Source organism: Triturus cristatus, chromosome 1_2 (assembly GCF_964204655.1).
Source record: "Triturus cristatus chromosome 1_2, aTriCri1.1, whole genome shotgun sequence".
NCBI lineage: Eukaryota > Metazoa > Chordata > Amphibia > Caudata > Salamandridae > Triturus > Triturus cristatus.
Window position 1 is genome coordinate 124485391 of NC_140580.1, and position 18548 is coordinate 124503938.

The 18548-nt window shown below is 48.7% G+C and overlaps 1 protein-coding gene across 1 annotated transcript in view; it reads right to left on the reverse strand.

Annotated features, from left to right (window-relative positions):
- Positions 1-18548, reverse strand: part of LOC146866934 (lysine-specific demethylase 5B-like) — a 455791-nt gene that overhangs the window by 230594 nt on the left and 206649 nt on the right. The window lies entirely within an intron of this gene.

Genomic DNA, 18548 nt, shown 5'->3' on the forward strand with positions numbered 1-18548 from the left:
GCTTATGGCAAGCTAACCAGGTGTAAGACACACAAATTCCCACTTCTGCTTTTTAGGCACCAGACTTTCCAACTTTTGGTGTAGCAGTGCCAGAGTTAACATCAAGTCTGAGGCAGTTGTTTGGCAAGACTGGTTACTGACCGCCCTACCAGGCTGTGTGGGACTGAGAAGTGACGGCATGTATTCTAATCAGGCTGAGGCCTATTCACCCGTGCCTCTGTGAGAATGTGGATTATCAGTTGGGGTGGTTGTGAGACGTCACCAAGTAATAATGTCACTATTCTGTATCAAGTCCAGTTAGGTTTCTTAAAATTAAATCCTTCCTCAGTCCTGGGTAACCATGGCACAGAGCAGTCAGGCTAAACTCAAAGGAACAAGGGTACAGCATTCATTAGTACAAAAACAGTTAAGTCGAAAACACAACACAATAAATAGTCCACTCCATTTTTTAAAAATAGGAATATAATTAGCAATTTAATGAGCAAATAGACACCAAAAGCAAAAATCGGATTGGGGAAAGAGAAATATAATTTTTAGGAGTTGTCTAGCACCAAAAAGTGCAAAGCGGGAACCAAAGGTTATTGGTCGTGCTAGAACAGGCCAAAGTGAAAAGCTATGGTCGACAGCGATGGAGTGCGGGTCAGCTATGGGCACCAGGTTTGGCATGCTGGAACGGTTACCTTTAAAGGAACTCGTTCGTTGGCGGGGCAGGCTGCCGGCTAGATCTGATGGAGGGCTCGACAATGTGCGTGTGTGTGGGGGGGGGGGGCGGGGTCAGACCTATGGGCACACCTCGGTCTCCAACCTCCAGGCTTTGGGCACCCTTTGTACAATTAAGTTAGGTTCATGGACTTTAAATCTCATTAGACGAAGTTTGTGTCTTTTAAAATGAGTCTGAAAAGCTCAAAACACACTATTTTGTGGCTGTTTCTATGAGAAATTGTTATTTCATACTGCTCAGTATGTATTGGAGGCACCCACTTGGATGATGTGAGAAGGTTCAAGCATGTGAATCTATGAAAAAATCTATGTTGGAGAAGGAAAGGTTTCTTACTTATGTTGGAGAAGGAAAGGTTTCTTACCTGTAATCCTAGTTCTTCTTCAAGGGCATCTCCATTGAACTCATAAGCACTGGATAGTCCTGCCAACTATCCCAGAGAACTTATAATATAAAAATATTCTTGTTTGTGGTTGACTGTTAATTCTTCTCTACAAGAGACAATGAATAAATGAGACTCAAAATTCATCTATGTCTGCTGTGAAGAGGACATCTTAACTTATGATGCAGCAGGCAACATGCAATTCAAATGACAGTATCCAGCAGACCATGTTGTAGGTGACATGACATCTGTCAACGATGCAGCAGCAGACAGTTCTGTAGTCAACAGGGTCTTCTCTGACAACGCAAATCTACGATGCAGACTGTTGCTTTAGCTTGTTTGCAACCAATGATGGTAAGGGCTGCAACTCTTGAATGTAAAGATGACACAGCATATCTAGATGTCTTTGTAGGAATAGTGGATGGACCAAATTGTGCCAACCATGATGATGCAGCCAACAGTGAAGATACGAACGAGCACAAGATAGCTATTCGTAACCATCTAGGATGTGGGAATTCGCAATTGGGGGCGGCGAGGGAAAGAACAGAGTAATGGTAGCACTGAGGGGAATTGAAGCACTGTGCATTTTACTTTTCAAACCAACCATAGAGCAGACAGTTTCTGGTTGGTGCTCTAGTGGTTGGAGTCCCGGCCTGGCATAAAAACGGCAGGGCAGCAGGCGCGCATCAGAGAAGCAGCAGCACTGTGAGGGTTTGCTGATCAGTTGCACCTATGAGGCAGTGATTTTTATGTTTTCTTTGAGCATGCAATGGAGGCACTGCTGGCGTGCTGAAGGTGCGTCTAAGGCAAACCCATCCACGCCCGACCGGGGCCAGGGAACCTGCAACTCTAACCTCTCACCAGCAAATATATTCCAGGGCCTTCCTACTTAAAGCTAGAGGGACAACACGTGCTAACTGTAGCCACTCAATAAATGTGTCTAGTTCAAACAGCACTCTAAAGTATTGCTCCTATAGGTTTCCTTTTGATCCTACAAGTAGGGAACTCCACGCACCTAAATCTCGACAAAATGTGCTTCTCCTCAACTGCATGGTCCTTCCAGGTCATAAGCTGGACATCCGTTCTCTCCTAGAAGATTACAAACTGGATGTAGTTTTCCTCACGGAAACATGGCTTCATGAGGAATCCGGACCGGATGTAGTTCAGGCTGACCCCCAGACAAAAATTCATTCAACTGTAGAATTGATCCCCTCACTCTCCTATTGTGAAAGTGTTGCGTTTTCTTTATCTTTTTTCCATGCTACCACAATGTCGGAAGCTTAGTATATCCCCTCCCAGGCCAGGCCAGTCATTTATTCAATCAACCCCGATGTTCTAGCGAGTTTGGTCATAAAATATACTTCCTTAACGGTCATGGGAGATTTAAATCCACACTTGAATGATTCTAAAGACCCCCAAACTTCCTGCTTTATGCACGATCTAGCTGCCCTACAATTACAGCAAAGAGTTCAGTGCTCCACCCACATAGGGGGTCATTTGTTGGATCTGGTATTTACCAACAATTCCCTGCTGTTTGCTCCCATTAAGAGTACAGCCATGTTTGATAGACAATGGTCCGAGTTAAACTGGGAAAGCTGGAAGTGTTCACTGAATCAATCCTTATCCTGGGTGGGCCTTGGTCCACTGGATAATCATAAGATCACAAACTGGCTGACCCAAAATATCACCTCGATACCAAAGGGGATGATGGACGGAGCGTTAGAGCAAATCAAACACTCACCCCCAGTCAACTGATCTGGGTTTAATCTATCATCATTCTTTAGCTCACTCCACCACTCCAGTTCAGACATGGCCATATGCAAATCAGTATGACCCTGTGCCTCATGGGAACAGTCCAGCCCGAACTGCCAAGCCATGTCTTCCCTGGACCGGAAACAAGCATCCTGGGACCGGTTTCGGGTTCATAACCCTCGTCAGCCAGGCTATCTTGAATCCAGTGGCAAAGTGAGCAAGGGACCCACGTCTGGGCATTATTATTATTATTATTATTATTATTATTAATTAATTTTATAATGCGCATGGGTGCCTCAGCAACGAGGCGTCCCAGCGCAGCAGCGAGAACCAGGGAGCGAGCACCGGAGCAGATCACTGAGGGTTAGATGATGAAAGGGGGAAGAGCCACGTCTTCAGGGCCTTGCGAAAGGTCAAATGGCTAGGAATAGTTCTAACTGAAATCGGGACAGAATTCCACAATTTAGCTGCTAGGTGTCGGAAAGAGCGCCCCCCTGCCCTGGCCCTCCGCACCTGAGGGACGCAGACCAGAGCATGGTTTGCGGAGCGCAAGGAACGCGTAGGAACGTAAGGCTCCAATAGTTCCAGGAGGCCTGACGGGGCCTGCTTTGCAAGAATTTTGTGTGAAATACATAGTGCTTTAAATTGAATGCGTTTACACACTGGCAACCAGTGAAGTTTCGGAAGCACCTGGGCAACCGAACAATGCTTGGGTAGAGACACCAGAACCCTGGCTGCAGCATTCTGGATCCTCTGGAGGCGGTTTATACTAGCCCTTGTTGCTCCCAAGTAAAGGCAGTTCCTATAGTCCAATCTGGCAAGAACAGACGATTGGATGATGGACTGCCGCACCGATGGAGGAAAGAACCCAAGCAGTGGTCTGAGGCTCCGCAGGAGACCGAAACAGACCCCCGCAACAGTCTTAGTTTGTTTCTCGAAAGTTAGACCGCGGTCAAACCAAAAGCCAAGGTTCTTTACAGAGTCCTTAGGGACTGGGGCAGGCTTGAGACGTTCTGGCCAGAGAAGGTCAGTCCATAACTCCCTATCCTTACCGAAAAGCAGAATTTCGGATTTCCCGGAGTTCAGCTGAAGGCAGTTTGCTGCCATCCAGTCGGAGATAGCCAATAGATCAGCCGTGAAATTGTTTAGGTTGGCGGAACTTTTTTTAGAGAAGCTGATCATTAATTGGGTATCGTCGGCGTATGAGACCAGTGAAAGCCCACTACTCTTGGCCAGTGTTGCCAATGGGCTGACATACAGGTTAAATAGGAGTGGGCTTAGTATAGAGCCCTGAGGTACTCCCTGGTGCAATGCGCACTTTTGTGAGGAAAAGGGGGGAGCCAGGACCTGAAAGGATCTCTCTGACAGGAAGGAAGTAATCCAGGCCAAGGCCGAGTCCCTTACCCCAATGTCCTGCAGGCGTCTCAGAAGTATTTTGTGCGATACAGTGTCAAATGCGGCACTCAAATCCAATAGGATCAAAGCCGCGGAGTCGCCTGCATCGAGATGACTTTTAATGGTTTCAGATACCACCAGGAGCGCAGATTCAGTACTATGGCGAGGGCGAAAGCCATGTTGGGTAGGGTCAAATAAAGCATGTTGCTCGACAAAGCCTGCCAGGATAGAGTTCACGTGTGCCTCCGTTACTTTGGCCAAAAAAGGCAGTTGCGAGATGGGACGGTAATTACTCGGGTCGGATGCAGCCAAGGAGGGTTTTTTCAAAAGGGGGATGACTTTGGCATGCTTCCAAGCTCGGGGGACTGATGCCGTGAGTAGTGACCGATTGACCACTTCAAGGCATAGTTCGGAGATGGAGGGATAAAGAAGACGGAAACAGGTGGGAGTCACTGGGTCCGCCGGGGAGCCGGACTTGATTTTGGAACTGAGAGACGCAAACTCCAGAGCCGTAATGGGAGGGAATTCCCCTAAGCTCTGAGCATTCAAAGACTCACCCCCTGAGGGGGCCAGCTCTTCAGACAGGGAAAAAGTTTGTGGGAGTCCCTGGTAGATTAGTTCCACTTTATTAATAAAATATGTAGCTAACGCACTACACTGGTTATTCGAGGTGATTGGATGACCCTCATTACCACCGGATTTCTTCATATTGCCCAGTAAGGAAAAGATTGTTTTTGTAGGGTTGGAGCTCGCCATAATTTTATTTGCCACAAAGTCGGCCCGCGCTCTGCGAATCTCTTTATGGTAAGACTTAAGGGCTGCTTGATATTCAAGTTTAGCAGTCGCATCGTAGGAGCGCCTCCAAGCGCGCTCCAACTTCTTACAGCCCTTTTTGGTCAAGGAAAGGGCCTCGTTGAACCATGGGTTAGATGGCCCACGCCCAATCTTACCCCATTTTGCAGGGATATGGGTGTGCAGACCAGCCGTCAGCCAGTCCTGATAACACTGGTTTGCTTCGTCCGCGCAGGCGGGTAGTTGCGGTTGGTGGCTAGAAAGCCAAGCAGAAAGAATCTCGGGATTAAGCTTATGCCAGGCACGCTTTAGGATCTTCATGGGGTGACTAAGGTCAATTTTGATCGGAAATTGTAGGGAGAAGGTGACCAAAAAATGGTCTGTCCAGACCAGAGGAACTGGGGAACGCATAATGATTTGGGGGAGGTTAGAAATGACTGGATCCAAAACATGGCCGGCTATGTGGGTAGCTTCAAGCACACACTGCTTTAATTGAAAGGCTTCCAGATCAGCCAAGAAACTGCCAATCTCCACCTGTTCAGTGCATTCAAGGTGGAGATTGAGATCACCCAAAATGGTGAAATTGGCAGACTTGCTAGCCAGATGCCCCACTTTATCAAGAAGATCCTTTTTGAAACTGGTCGCTGACCCGGGGGGCCTATAAATCAAAAGACCGGCTAAAGAGATATTATCAGTTAGCCCAATTTTGATTGATGCGCACTCGCAACCTACTATGGGTTCACTCACTAAATTGGTTTTATATGATTCCTTAGCTATCATTGCCACCCCACCACCTCTTCCCAATTCTCTGTTAACAGATTTGAGTGTGTAGCCAGGCGGGAGAGCCAGCCATGGTATTGCGGTGGCGTCCTGGTGAAGCCAGGTTTCCGTGAGAAAGAGAGTGTCAGGAGATTCATCAGTTAGAAGGTCCAGGATCTCAGCGTGATGTTTTATCAGCGAGCGGCAGTTGAGACTGAGAATTTTAAATAACTTAAACCCAGAAGAGCAGGAAGTCGGTTGTGCTGGGGATAATTCAAACGGGCAGGACTTACAGTGAGAGGGAAACTCAAGGGGGGACCATGGGGAGGATGGGCAAGAAGGGCGCGCCAAGGCCAAGAGTTTTTCTCGTGAATACATGATAGGGTCAGACCTCCCGCCGTCCATAATGCCAGCGCCCAGCGCCGTCCCGGCGCGGACGGGCGCAGACGGGCTTGCCTCTGGCGCGCCTATGGCGCGGCGCGCCCGCTGCGCGGACGCGGCTGTGGGTTCATTTATGGGCGAATGGGAGGGTCCGGCCAGGCAGCTGTACCGCCGACTTCCCCCCTATCCAAGATGGCGGAACTATTCCAGCCGTCTGGGGGAAGTCAACTTAGGGCGAACAAAGCGATACCAAAGGGGATGATGGATGGAGCGTTAGAGCAAATCAAACACTCACCCCCAGTCAACTGATCTGGGTTTAATTTTTCATCATTCTTTAGCTCACTCCACCACTCCAGTTCAGACATGGCCATATGCAAATCAGTATAACCCTGTGCCTCATGGGAACAGTCCAGCCCGAACTGCCAAGCCAAGCTTGTTTCCGGTCCAGGGAAGGCATGGCTTGGCAGTTTGGGCTGGACTGTTCCCATGAGGCACAGGGTCAGACTGATTTGCATGTGGCCATGTCTGAACTGGGGTGGCAGAGTGGGCTAAAGAACGGGGATGGATCAAACCCAGATCTGTTGACTGGGTGTGAGTGTTTGATTGGTTCTGATGCTCCGTCCATCACCACCCCCTTTTGTACCGCTTTGTTCGTCATAACTTGGCAGGGTATGCTCAGACGTGAGTCCCTTGCTCACTTTGCCACTGGATTCAAGCAAGCCTGGCTGAAGACGGCTGAAATGCCAGAAACCGGTCCTAGGAAGCTTGTTTCCGGTCCAGGGAAGGCATGGCTTGGCAGTTCGGGCTGGACTGTTCCCATGAGGCACAGGGTCAGACTGATTTGCATGTGGCCATGTCTGAACTGGGGTGGCAGAGTGGGCTAAAGAACGGTGACGGATCAAACCCAGATCTGTTGACTGGGTGTGAGTGTTTGATTGGTTCTGATGCTCAGTCCATCACCACCCCCTTTTGTACCGCCCAAAATATCACCAAGCAGATAAGAAATGAAAAATCTAACAATAAGTCTGCACCGTGGTATTCCCCCACCTCAAAACTTGAAAAAAAAAATTGTGGCAGACAGGAATGGAGGAAAGATTTTGCAGAACCAAGAAAAGGTATATATATGGAGAAAGTTAGTTCATCACTCTGAAATCCGCACTGCCCAGGCGTTTTATTTTGAAATAGGGATTAATAAGGCTAGCAATACCCCATGAGAAATATTTAAAATTACTAAAATGTTGCTAGACCCTTCTTCCAGCACACCTCTTTCTGAACGATCAACTGAAAGATGCATTGTCTTTGCTTCCTTCTTTAATTAAAAAATGTTGGTTATTTTCCAATCTTTTGAAAAGGACTGTAGAAGCACTATCTCGATTCCTAACATTAATAGAGGAAATAGTTGTTCCTCCATCCTGTCCCAATTCCCTCCCATTACACTGGAAGAGCAGACGGCTCTTTTCAGTAAGTTAGAATCAGGCTCTCCCCTTGATCAGGCTTCCCCCAGGATCATTGCTCAAGAACAGGAAACTATCCTCCCTATTTTGCTCAAACTGAACCAACCTGTCGCTGGAAACTGGGTCTGTTCCCAAGTCTTGGAAATGTGCGATGGTTAAAGCCTCCCTGAAAAAACCTAACCTTGACCCTGCCTGCCTGGAAAACTTCCGCTTTTACGTAAGGTGGCTGAAAAACATATCAACACGTGTCTCTCTGACTTTCTGGAGGCCAACTCTTGCTTGTATCAAACACAGACTGGCTTCTGCCCAAGACATAGTACTGAGACTGCCCTTTTACTGGTGGTGGAAGAGGCTAAAACGAGATTAGAATCTGGGGCATGGTCTCCATCGTCCTTTTGGGCCTTAGTGAGTCCTTTGACATGGTTGACCATTCTATACTATTGCACAGGGTTGGTAAAGCTAGTGTTACAGGGAAAGTCTTGGACTGGGTTGGTTATTTTCTAAATAAGATAACATTACAAGTCTTTGACCAGGGCTGCACCTTGAATATCTTGCCTGTCACTTGTGGCGTCCCGCAGGCGTCCAACCTCAGCCCAACATCTATCTTCAGCCACTGGCGGATACTGCAGCTCCTATTGGGATGTCCATAGTCTCCTACGCGGATGAACACCCAACTGGTGCTTTCACTTACACCTGGTTACGACTCGCCCCCAGTTAATTTGGGAACATAACGTATGCATTTTGTAAAGCGCACGTTCACTCGTAGACATCTTGGCGCTGAATAACAGATGATTATTGTTACCCAACTTAAAGGTATTCATTTTATCGAGCTAAGATGGATGAAAGACTGAGTGGACCCGCCGAGATTTTAACTTGTGACTATGAGGTCGAACACAGGACCATGCATTAGTCCACTTGAGCCACCAGAACCGGCATGCTGGGAACAAATAGCCAGCTGGATGAATCAATCCAGTCTTAAGCTCAATGTAGCCAAAACTGAATTAATGATACTTAGCAATAAATCCCCCGTCCAATACGATCTGAAGTGGCCAGCTCGCTTGGGTCTCCCTGGCTAATAAGCCAACTATAAAAAGTTTGGGCATGTGGTTTGATGATTCATTGATGATGGCTGTAGGAAGGTGGATATCTGACTATGGTTACCCCCAACTTTTTGCCTAGTGTCTAGCTGGTTTTTCGACTTAGTTGGCATGAGATCCTGCCATTCAGGGTCTCAGGCTGTCTTCTCTCTCTTTAAAATGGACTCCATGTACCCTAGGTACATAACCAATTGGTAAGGATCACCTTATTGGACCCTGTACAGTGTACCCTAGGTACCCAGGGCATAGGTGTACCCTAGGCCTCCCAGGGGCTGCAGCATGTATTATGCCAACCCTGGTCTGGCCTTCCAATCAGACACAACTGGCTGATCACTCAGCTGGGGCAAGGTCGTGTAATCACCCCTTGCTTAGATATAGAATACCTATATCTACCCTTAATATAGACACATGTGTATCTATCAGCCACTCCTATGGCAGGCCTTAACAATCCTGGAGGTAGAGTGCTTGGTAACATGTGAGATGGTGCTCTAGCATGAGCTGAGCCTGTCTGCAGCTTTCGGAACCATGTCCTTATAGCTGTTCTATGATATAGCCTACCATATACTCTTAAAGTGCCTTATAATCTTAAACGGTTATGGTAACTATGGTTTGGCTTTATCAAAACATGTTGTGTAAGGTGTCTAACACTTTGGAATAATACCCCCATACCATTTCTGGTAATGAGGATATTATTCCTCCCTTCTAGAGGGAGAGACATGTTAAAATCCTACTTTGCTGTTCAACTCTAACCAAAGCCTCAGCATCACAAAATGGATGCTGCTGCCACAGACACAAGTCTGACCTCCTGCTGCTGGGAGTGATCCCGGCAAGGGAGGCTTGGACAATAGGTTTCCTGCTTGGGGAGGTGCTAGCACCTCCCCAGACCACCATCAAGAGACTACCCTTTGCTTTGCTGAAGTTCTACGAGGGACCGACTGCAGAGCCCGACCAGAGCCTTGACTTCCAGACTTCTCCGACCCTGATCCACATCCACAGCCGAGCTGAGATCCGTGGAGGCGACGAGAGACGTGGGACCGGCTACCTGGGAAAAGTGGCGAGTATCTTCCAGCGCAGCTTCGGAGGCACCCTCGAAGTTGTGCACCGGGGATTGAGAAGCCCCAACCCCAAGCACCATCTGCACCGAAGATCAGCCCCCCACACTCCACGAGTCCTGCGTGGGGCCCTTCTGCATTTTCCTGCTTGCCGCGTCTGTCCGGTTGCTTGCCCGTTGGCTAGCGGCCTTTGTGACGACACACCTTGAAATCTTCACTGCTGGTTTGGCTCCTCCAGACTGGCTCCCGCTTCTTTGCAAAAGAGAAGCACCCCAGACCTTCCTGGTCTGCACCAGAAGCAAGTCCTCCGTTCTTCGTGGGTTCCGCTTGCCAAGGCTTGGTGAGTCCTAGTTCGACTTCGACGCCGCCGACAGCAAGAGCCTTCGTGGGACAGCTCGCCTCCTGGTCCTGGTTGTCCTCGACGTCTCCTGGTACCCGTGGCTGCAGCGACAAGCTTCACCTTTCACCTGCAATCTTCACGACATCGCCTGGTTCCTTCCTGGTTCCACGTGGTCACTGGCTAATGACCTTGCCTCTGTCCCTTCTGCTTGCAGGTATCCTCTCTTCCTGATCCCAGCCTTGGGATCCACCGGACACTCTTCACTGACTGCCTGTCAGCAACTTTCCTTCAGGCATCCATAGAAGTCCACGACGAAACCCGACGCAAGTTCACACCTATGCACCCGCAGCCCGTGGGCTAGGTAACTTGGGTACTTCGGTGCTCACAAGGGTAGTGACTATCCTAGGGTCTAGTTTCCGAGTCTCGACTCTCTAGCTGCTTCAGAAGTGTCCTTAAACTGTTAATTTCTAACTGCTAGTAATTCTATCGACTTTTACGCATTACGCGTGAGTGTTTCCACTCTGCACCTGAATCCCATGGGCCTCCCACTTCCTAACTGTTGCTAGCGTAGTGTAGCCCCAGCGATTCCCTAGGCCTAGGCCTATCCTATTTCCGTGACAGTGGTCCTTATACCACTTCTTTAGTATATGGTTTGCGTGGCCCCTAGGGCCTAACTGTATTACTTACCTGTGTGACTTAATGTATGCTTGAATAAGACTGTGTTGTACTTACCTCTAATCTCATAAAGAGTGCTAAGGGTTTGACTAGAATAAATACACTTTATTTTATATATATATCTGTTGTGGTGTCCTTTCATTTGGTATTTAAGGGATTATATATGGTATCACAGCTGGCTTCACATGCCATTCAGAGTTTAGCCTAAGACTGCTCTTGTCCATGCTACCATTAGGATAGCTGGTCTATAAGGTTGACTTTACAACCAATCACCATAAGGGTTGTTTGGACTGATATAAGGTGTACACTAGAACTAGTGACATCATACATCAGGCCAACTTCTCACATTGGTGAGCAGCGGTTGGGATCTGAGCTTGCTGTTGTAAGACCATTGTAATCTTGAGATACTAAATTGAAAGATCACACAGATATTGTTTAGGTACATATAACATAGATTATAATACTTAAGTCCTACTGGACTTAGTTGTTGTAGGTTGAAGGGAGTAACACACCCTGACTACAACTACTAGAGAGGTTTAGTAGAAACAACTAGTGTAGGTAGGTGCACACACCACACCCTCACTAGAATCATGTCCCTGAATGGAGATCACACTGATACTCCCTCAGGAGAGGAGAATCCTACACAGATTCCCTCTAGATATGATGCATTCACTTTCCAGGAGATGAGACAACTGTGTACCTCCAGGAGATTAAAACAGGGTTCCAACCCTACCCTTAGACAGCTAGTGGAGCTTCTGGAGGCCTATGATGCTGAACGAGCTGCCAAGTATGGTGCCATAGCTGTAGATAAGGGCCTCCCCTCCACAGAAGAGACCCCTGACTTAACTGATACAGATGAGTTAGAAGAGACCTCAGAAGAAGAGGGAGGTAGCAAGACCCCAGTCAGAAGACTTAGTCAGGCTAACTTAAGCTTGCATGGGAGCTTGCATGGGAGCTTCCCTTACAGGCCCCCAAGTAATCTTAAAAAGAGAGATAGGAGGGGTAGATCTCCCTCAGGGGACTCTCTCCACTCCTATCACTCAAGAAGCTCCAATGCTTCATCCCACAGGGGGATGACTTCCCCCCAAAGGAGAGAGCATGAGGCCAGAATGAAGGAAGCCAAACTGAGGATTGAAAGGGAAGAACTTGCCCTTGCCAAAGAGAAGCTTGCTCTGGCCAGAGAGCAAAAATTGTGTGGGTCAGAACCCACTGGTGGCAGCAACATTCCTAGAGATAGGGATAGGTCTTATGACCATAGAAACCTAAGCAAGATAGTCCCCCCATATCAGAATGGGGATGACATCCACAAGTGGATGATTGCTTTGGAGAGGGCCTGCAAAGTACAGCAGGTACCCCAGAGTCAGGGGGCAGCTATCTTGTGGCTCTCCTTTTCTGACAAAGGTAGAGACAAGCTCCTCACAGTCAGTGATGAGGATGCTAACAATTACAAAGTCCTGAAGAGTGCTCTGATAGATGGGTTTGGCTTAACCACTGAGCAATATAGGTTGTTGTTCAGAGACACCCAGAAGACACAGACAGGACTGGTCTGATGTTGTGGATTATGCCACTAAGGCTTTGGAAGGTTGGTTAACTGGCAGCAAGGTGCAGGACTATACAGGATTGTACAACTTGATTATGAGGGAGCAGATCCTTAGTAATTGTCAGAACCAGCTTCTCCATCAACACCTGGTAGACTCAGATTTGACCTCTCCCCAAGAATTGGGAAAGAGGGCAGATAAATGGGTCAGGACCAGGATTAGGCCTAAAAATCAGGGTGGTGACCAAAAGAAAGATACCACCAAGCCTCAAGAGAAGGGTGGTAATAAAACAAAAGAGAAATCTTCCTCAGGGCCCCAAAACTCCACACAGGGTGGTGGGTCCCAAGCTCCCTCCTCTACCACAGTTAAAAAGCCTTACTGCCATGAGTGTAAAACTCCTGGGCATTGGAAAACTGACAGCAGTTGCCCAAAGGCTAAGAACAAAACTGTTCCTCCAACTACTCCTGTCACACCACCTATTACTGTCAGCAGTAATCCCCCAGCTGGTGGGAGTGCCCCCAAAAATTTGGTTGGATTTTCTTGGGGAACACAGGGGGACCCTGGCTTAGCCAATTCCCCTACAGCAGCTACTCTGGTCTGTGATGGTGGCATGGGGTTTGCCAACTTCACTGCCTGTCCCAACACTTTGGGTAGGTACAGACAGGAGCCCTACATCAATGGTAGAAAAGCTGAAGCCTACAGAGACACTGGAGCTAGCATCACTATGGTGGCCCATAGGCTAGTTCCCTCTGAGCAGCTTTTGCCTGGTTTCTCATACCAGGTAACTAACATTGATGGCAAACAGAACAGTCATCCTATGGCAGAGGTATGTCTCAGCTGGGGAGGTGTCACTGGCCCTAAAAGGGTGGCAGTGTCTCCAACCTTGCCTGTGGACTGCTTACTGGGGAATGACTTAGAACTCTCAGCTTGGGCTGAAGTTGAACAAGACACCCATTCTAAAATGGTAGGCCTTTCGCAAAAGGGTAGTGGGGTTGTGCCAGCCACAACCCCTGTCCAAGTAGATTTCCTCCCTGAAAAGGTTGGAAGGGCAGTGGTAGCCACAGCCCAGGCAAAGACAGACTTCCCTGTAGAGATTGGCAGAGCTGTGACAGTCACAGCTCAAACCCAAACTGAGTGCCTCCCTGAAAAGGTTGGCAAGGCTGTAATGGTCTCAGCCCATACTCAGACTGACATAGGTGTAGTGAAGCCTGAAACTATGGATCAATCCACACAAACAGAGAGTAGTGGGGAGGAAGAAAAGTCTCCCTCTCCCCAGACATTAGGAAAAGGTCAGCCTCCTCAGGGATCTGACCTCACCCCTTGTGAAGGAACTGCCCCAGAGGTAGCCAGGCCTGGCCTGGCAGAGCCTCTGATGTCAGTGGCCCCTTCCAAGGTGGGACCCAGTCTGGTGCAGGTAGCCTGCCTCGCTCTACCCTGCCTCAGTCAGCCCAGGGCTGCAGAGGTCAGGGAGGCCAGTGGACCCCAAGAGGGCCCCTGTCCACAAGAACCCCCCCATCAAAAGAATGAGGATTGCCTGGCTAGTAGCCCTAGCCAGGTGATGGTTAAAAACATTCCTGAGGGATCTCCTTTACAGGTAGTTAGGGACCTCCCCCAGAGGGATTCTGTTGGGCACAGGCAAACATGGGACCTTAGGGCCCCAAACCTGACCTGTCCCTCCAGTAAGCCCACAAAAGGGACCCAGCCTCCAGCTTTAGGTAGCCAGAGGCTGACCCTGAGAGCACAGTGCAACTCAGTGAAAGAAAGAAAGGCATCCATGGTGGAGGATGATTGGAGGAAGCTGAGGCCTCACTTTGAGGACACTCACTTCAGTACTCCATCTCAACACCAGCCTTTTACTTTGCAAAGACACACCAAAGGTAGAGATTCCCTATGGTGGAGACCCTATGATACCTTTAGGGTGAGGGATTGCTTAGTGGACCATGAGACAGGGGGTAACCATGCCAGTGCTGGTTCTTCCTTATATGGCCACTTAGACAATAGAGGCTTACCTTGTCAAGGCCAGCCTTATCTCCTTTCCTTTGGGGGGGGGGGGGGTTGTGTAGGAAGGTGGATATCTGACTATGGTTACCCCCAACTTTTTGCCTAGTGTCTAGCTGGTTTTTCGACTTAGTTGGCCTGTGATCCTGCCATTCAGGGTCTCAGGCTGTCTGCTCTCTCTTTAAAATGGACTCCATGTACCCTAGGTACATAACCAATTGGTAAGGATCACCTTATTGGACCCTGTACAGTGTACCCTAGGGACCCAGGGCATAGGTGTACCCTAGGCCTCCCAGGGGCTGCAGCATGTATTATGCCACCCCTGGTCTGGCCTTCCAATCAGACACAACTGGCTGATCACTCAGCTGGGGCAAGGTCATGTAATCACCCCTTGCTTAGATATAGTATACCTATATCTACCCTTAATATAGACACATGTGTACCTATCAGCCACTCCTATGGCAGGCCTTAACAATCCTGGAGGCAGTGTGCTTGGTAACATGTGAGATGGTGCTCTAGCATCAGCTGAGCCTGTCTGTAGCTTTCGGAACCATGTCCTTATAGCTGTTCTATGATATAGCCTACCATATACTCTTAAAGTGCCTTATAATCTTAAACGGTTATGCTAACTATGGTTTGGCTTTATCAAAACATGTCGTGTAAGGTGTCTAACACTTTGGAATAATACCCCCATACCATTTCTGGTGATGAGGATATTATTCCTCCCTTCTAGAGGGAGAGACATGTTAAAATCCTACTTTGCTATTTAACTCTAACCAAAGCCTCAGCATCACAAAATGGATGCTGCTGCCACAGACACGAGTCTGACCTCCTGCTGCTGGGAGTGATCCCGGCAAGGGAGGCTTGGACAATAGGTTTCCTGCTTGGGGAGGTGCTAGCACCTCCCCAGACAGACTTTAGTGTATTGGGGCAGGGAGGGCTGAAAGGAATGAGACATGCCTGGGGCACACAAGGTGTCCCATGCATAGTCCAGTTCAAACCGGTGCTGGGGCACTCCAGCCACAGTCCTGGCGCAAAACTGGACAGAGGGAAGGGGGTGTAACCACCCCCCTCCCAGGTCCCACCCATAAGGCGTGACCTAGCAGGCAACCCAGCCCCCCAGATTAGTATAAGAGTGGTAGCTGGGCCCCAGGAGATTAGATTATCCTGAACCTGCAACTTGAACAGAAACTCTGGACCTTCGACATTCGACGAAAGAAGAAGACTGAAGAATCTCCCTTGTGGCCAAGGAGTGGCTACCCTGTGCAAACAGGCACCATCAAGAGACTACCCTTTGCTCTGCTGAAGTTCTACGAGGGACCGACTGCAGAGCCCGACCAGAGCCTTGACTTCCAGACTTCTCCGACCCTGATCCACATCCACAGCCGAGCTGAGATCCGTGGAGGCGACGAGAGACGTGGGACCGGCTACCTGGGAAAAGTGGCGAGTATCTTCCAGCGCAGCTTCTGAGGCACCCTCGAAGTTGTGCACCGGGGATTAAGAAGCCCCAACCCCAAGCACCATCTGCACCGAAGATCAGCCCCCCACACTCCACGAGTCCTGCGTGGGGCCCTTCTGCATTTTCCTGCTTGCCGCGTCTGTCCGGTTGCTTGCCCGTTGGCTAGCGGCCTTTGTGACGACACACCTTGAAATCTTCACTGCTGGTTTGGCTCCGCCAGACTGGCTCCCGCTTCTTTGCAAAAGAGAAGCACCCCAGACCTTCCTGGTCTGCACCAGAAGCAAGTCCTCCGTTCTTCGTGGGTTCCGCTTGCCAAGGCTTGGTGAGTCCTAGTTCGACTTCGACACCGCCGACAGCAAGAGCCTTCGTGGGACAGCTCGCCTCCTGGTCCTGGTCATCCTCGACGTCTCCTGGTACCCGTGGCTGCAGCGACAAGCTTCACCTTTCACCTGCAATCTTCACGACATCGCCTGGTTCCTTCCTGGTTCCACGTGGTCACTGGCTAGTGACCTTGACTCTGTCCCTTCTGCTTGCAGGTATCCTCTCTTCCTGATCCCAGCCTTGGGATCCACCGGACACTCTTCACTGACTGCCTGTCAGCAACTTTCCTTCAGGCATCCATAGAAGTCCACGACGAAACCCGACGCAAGTTCACACCTATGCACCCGCAGCCCCTGGGCTAGGTAACTTGGGTACTTCGGTGCTCACAAGGGTAGTGACTATCCTAGGGTCTAGTTTCCGAGTCTCGACTCTCTAGCTGCTTCAGAAGTGTCCTTAAACTGTTAATTTCTAACTGCTAGTAATTCTATCGACTTTTACGCATTACGCGTGAGTGTTTCCACTCTGCACCTGAATCCCGTGGGCTTCCCACTTCCTAACTGTTGCTAGCGTAGTGTAGCCCCAGCGATTCCCTAGGCCTATCCTATTTCCGTGACAGTGGTCCTTTTACCACTTCTTTAGTATATGGTTTGCGTGGCCCCTAGGGCCTAACTGTATTACTTAACTGTGTGACTTAATGTATGCTTGAATAAGACTGTGTTGTACTTACCTCTAATCTCATAAAGAGTGCTGAGGGTTTGACTAGAATAAATACACTTTATTTTATATATATATCTGTTGTGGTGTCCTTTCATTTGGTATTCAAGGGATTATATATGGTATCACAGCTGGCTTCACATGCCATTCAGAGTTTAGCCTAAGACTGCTCTTGTCCATGCTACCACTAGGATAGCTGGTCTATAAGGTTGACTTTACAACCAATCACCATAAGGGTTGTTTGGACTGATATAAGGTGTACACTAGAACTAGTGACATCATACATCAGGCCAACTTCTCACAATGGCAGCCCGCACAGGCCATTAAAACATCAGCCAGCTGCTTTGGTCTGATGCGGATGGTACACAACATTTTGACGCTGGTTCCTCAGACTGCAAGGCAGATAGTAGTCCAGGCGTTAATCCTTTCCAGCCTGGACTATGGGAATTATTTTTATCTGGGATCTCCCATGGCTTCCATCCAGAAACTGCAAGTGGTACATGTACGCAGATGGGTCTGTATATACTATACCAAAATTAGGTATAGTGTGCACAGAGTCCAGTGGAACCCGAAAGATAGGCAGAGGTAAAAGTAGATAGCACCTTACTCTCTATTTGTGGTAGTGTGGGTGAGCAGTAAGCCTTTATCAGAGGGTAGTGTTAACCATTTGTTGTACAGACTCAGGCAAGAAATGATGTCAAACATTTAAAGACAGAACTCAGACCAATTTGATTGTACAAAAATATTATTTAGGTATGTTTATTTTCTAGAACCAAGCAAGCCTGGCACAGGTAAGTGTAAATGGTACTTTTCAAGGCAGGTTGAACAACACAAACAAGCTGAATGAAAAATGACTTTGTTACAGGTTAGTAAATACTTTGGATACAGTGGAAAATACTGTTAAATTAGTTTTGATTACTTTTCACATTACTTTACGGATTACTTTTTCTACTCAGTGTGATATGCCTAGATATCACACTGGGACATTTCCTAGAGAAAAGGTAAGTAAAGCAGTTTTTAGATATTTGCAGTTTTTCAAGTTCCCAGACAAAACCAACTTCACACTTGGGGCTGCATGGACTGCTTTCTTGTGAAAATAATTTTGGTTTTCTGGGGTTGGAACCAGGGTTCACCCAGGGTCTAGGATGCACTGTCCTAGCACCATCAGCGGCACTAGGGCAGCAGAGTACAGAGGCCCAATGTTATCCAATGGAGGATAGGGGGCCTCTGGTTGGTGGCTGCTCACGAGCAGACTTCAAGGTTGTGGGAGCAAAGCTCCTGGTGTTAGGCTCAGGGCAAATGGGGATCTGAGTTCGCACCCAATGTGTACCCACAACAGCGCTGGGGCGACTGGGTGCAGTGTGCTGTATTTGCGTCCTTCAGAAAGAGGCTACAGGCGTTGATTGGAAATTCGAGGCAGGTCAGGATCACCGGGGAGACCTCCTCATGGTGTTGGGCTACTCAAACTCAGGCTGTGGGCGTCGGGTGCAGAATGGTGCAGGCTCGCGGATTTGGCCAGGGCTGATGGCTGCAGGACACACTGGGATGTCGCTGGAGCAGGTTTGAGATGCAGACAGGCCGGTGGGGCTGAGGCCAAGTCATTAGGCGTCCACCTCCTCTTAGTTCAGCACGGCTTCCGCGGTCCTTCATAATCTCTTCTTCTGGTCGGTTCTTGCCCGAGGAGGCAAGGGTCAGAGTTGCCCCTAAATACTAGATATGGG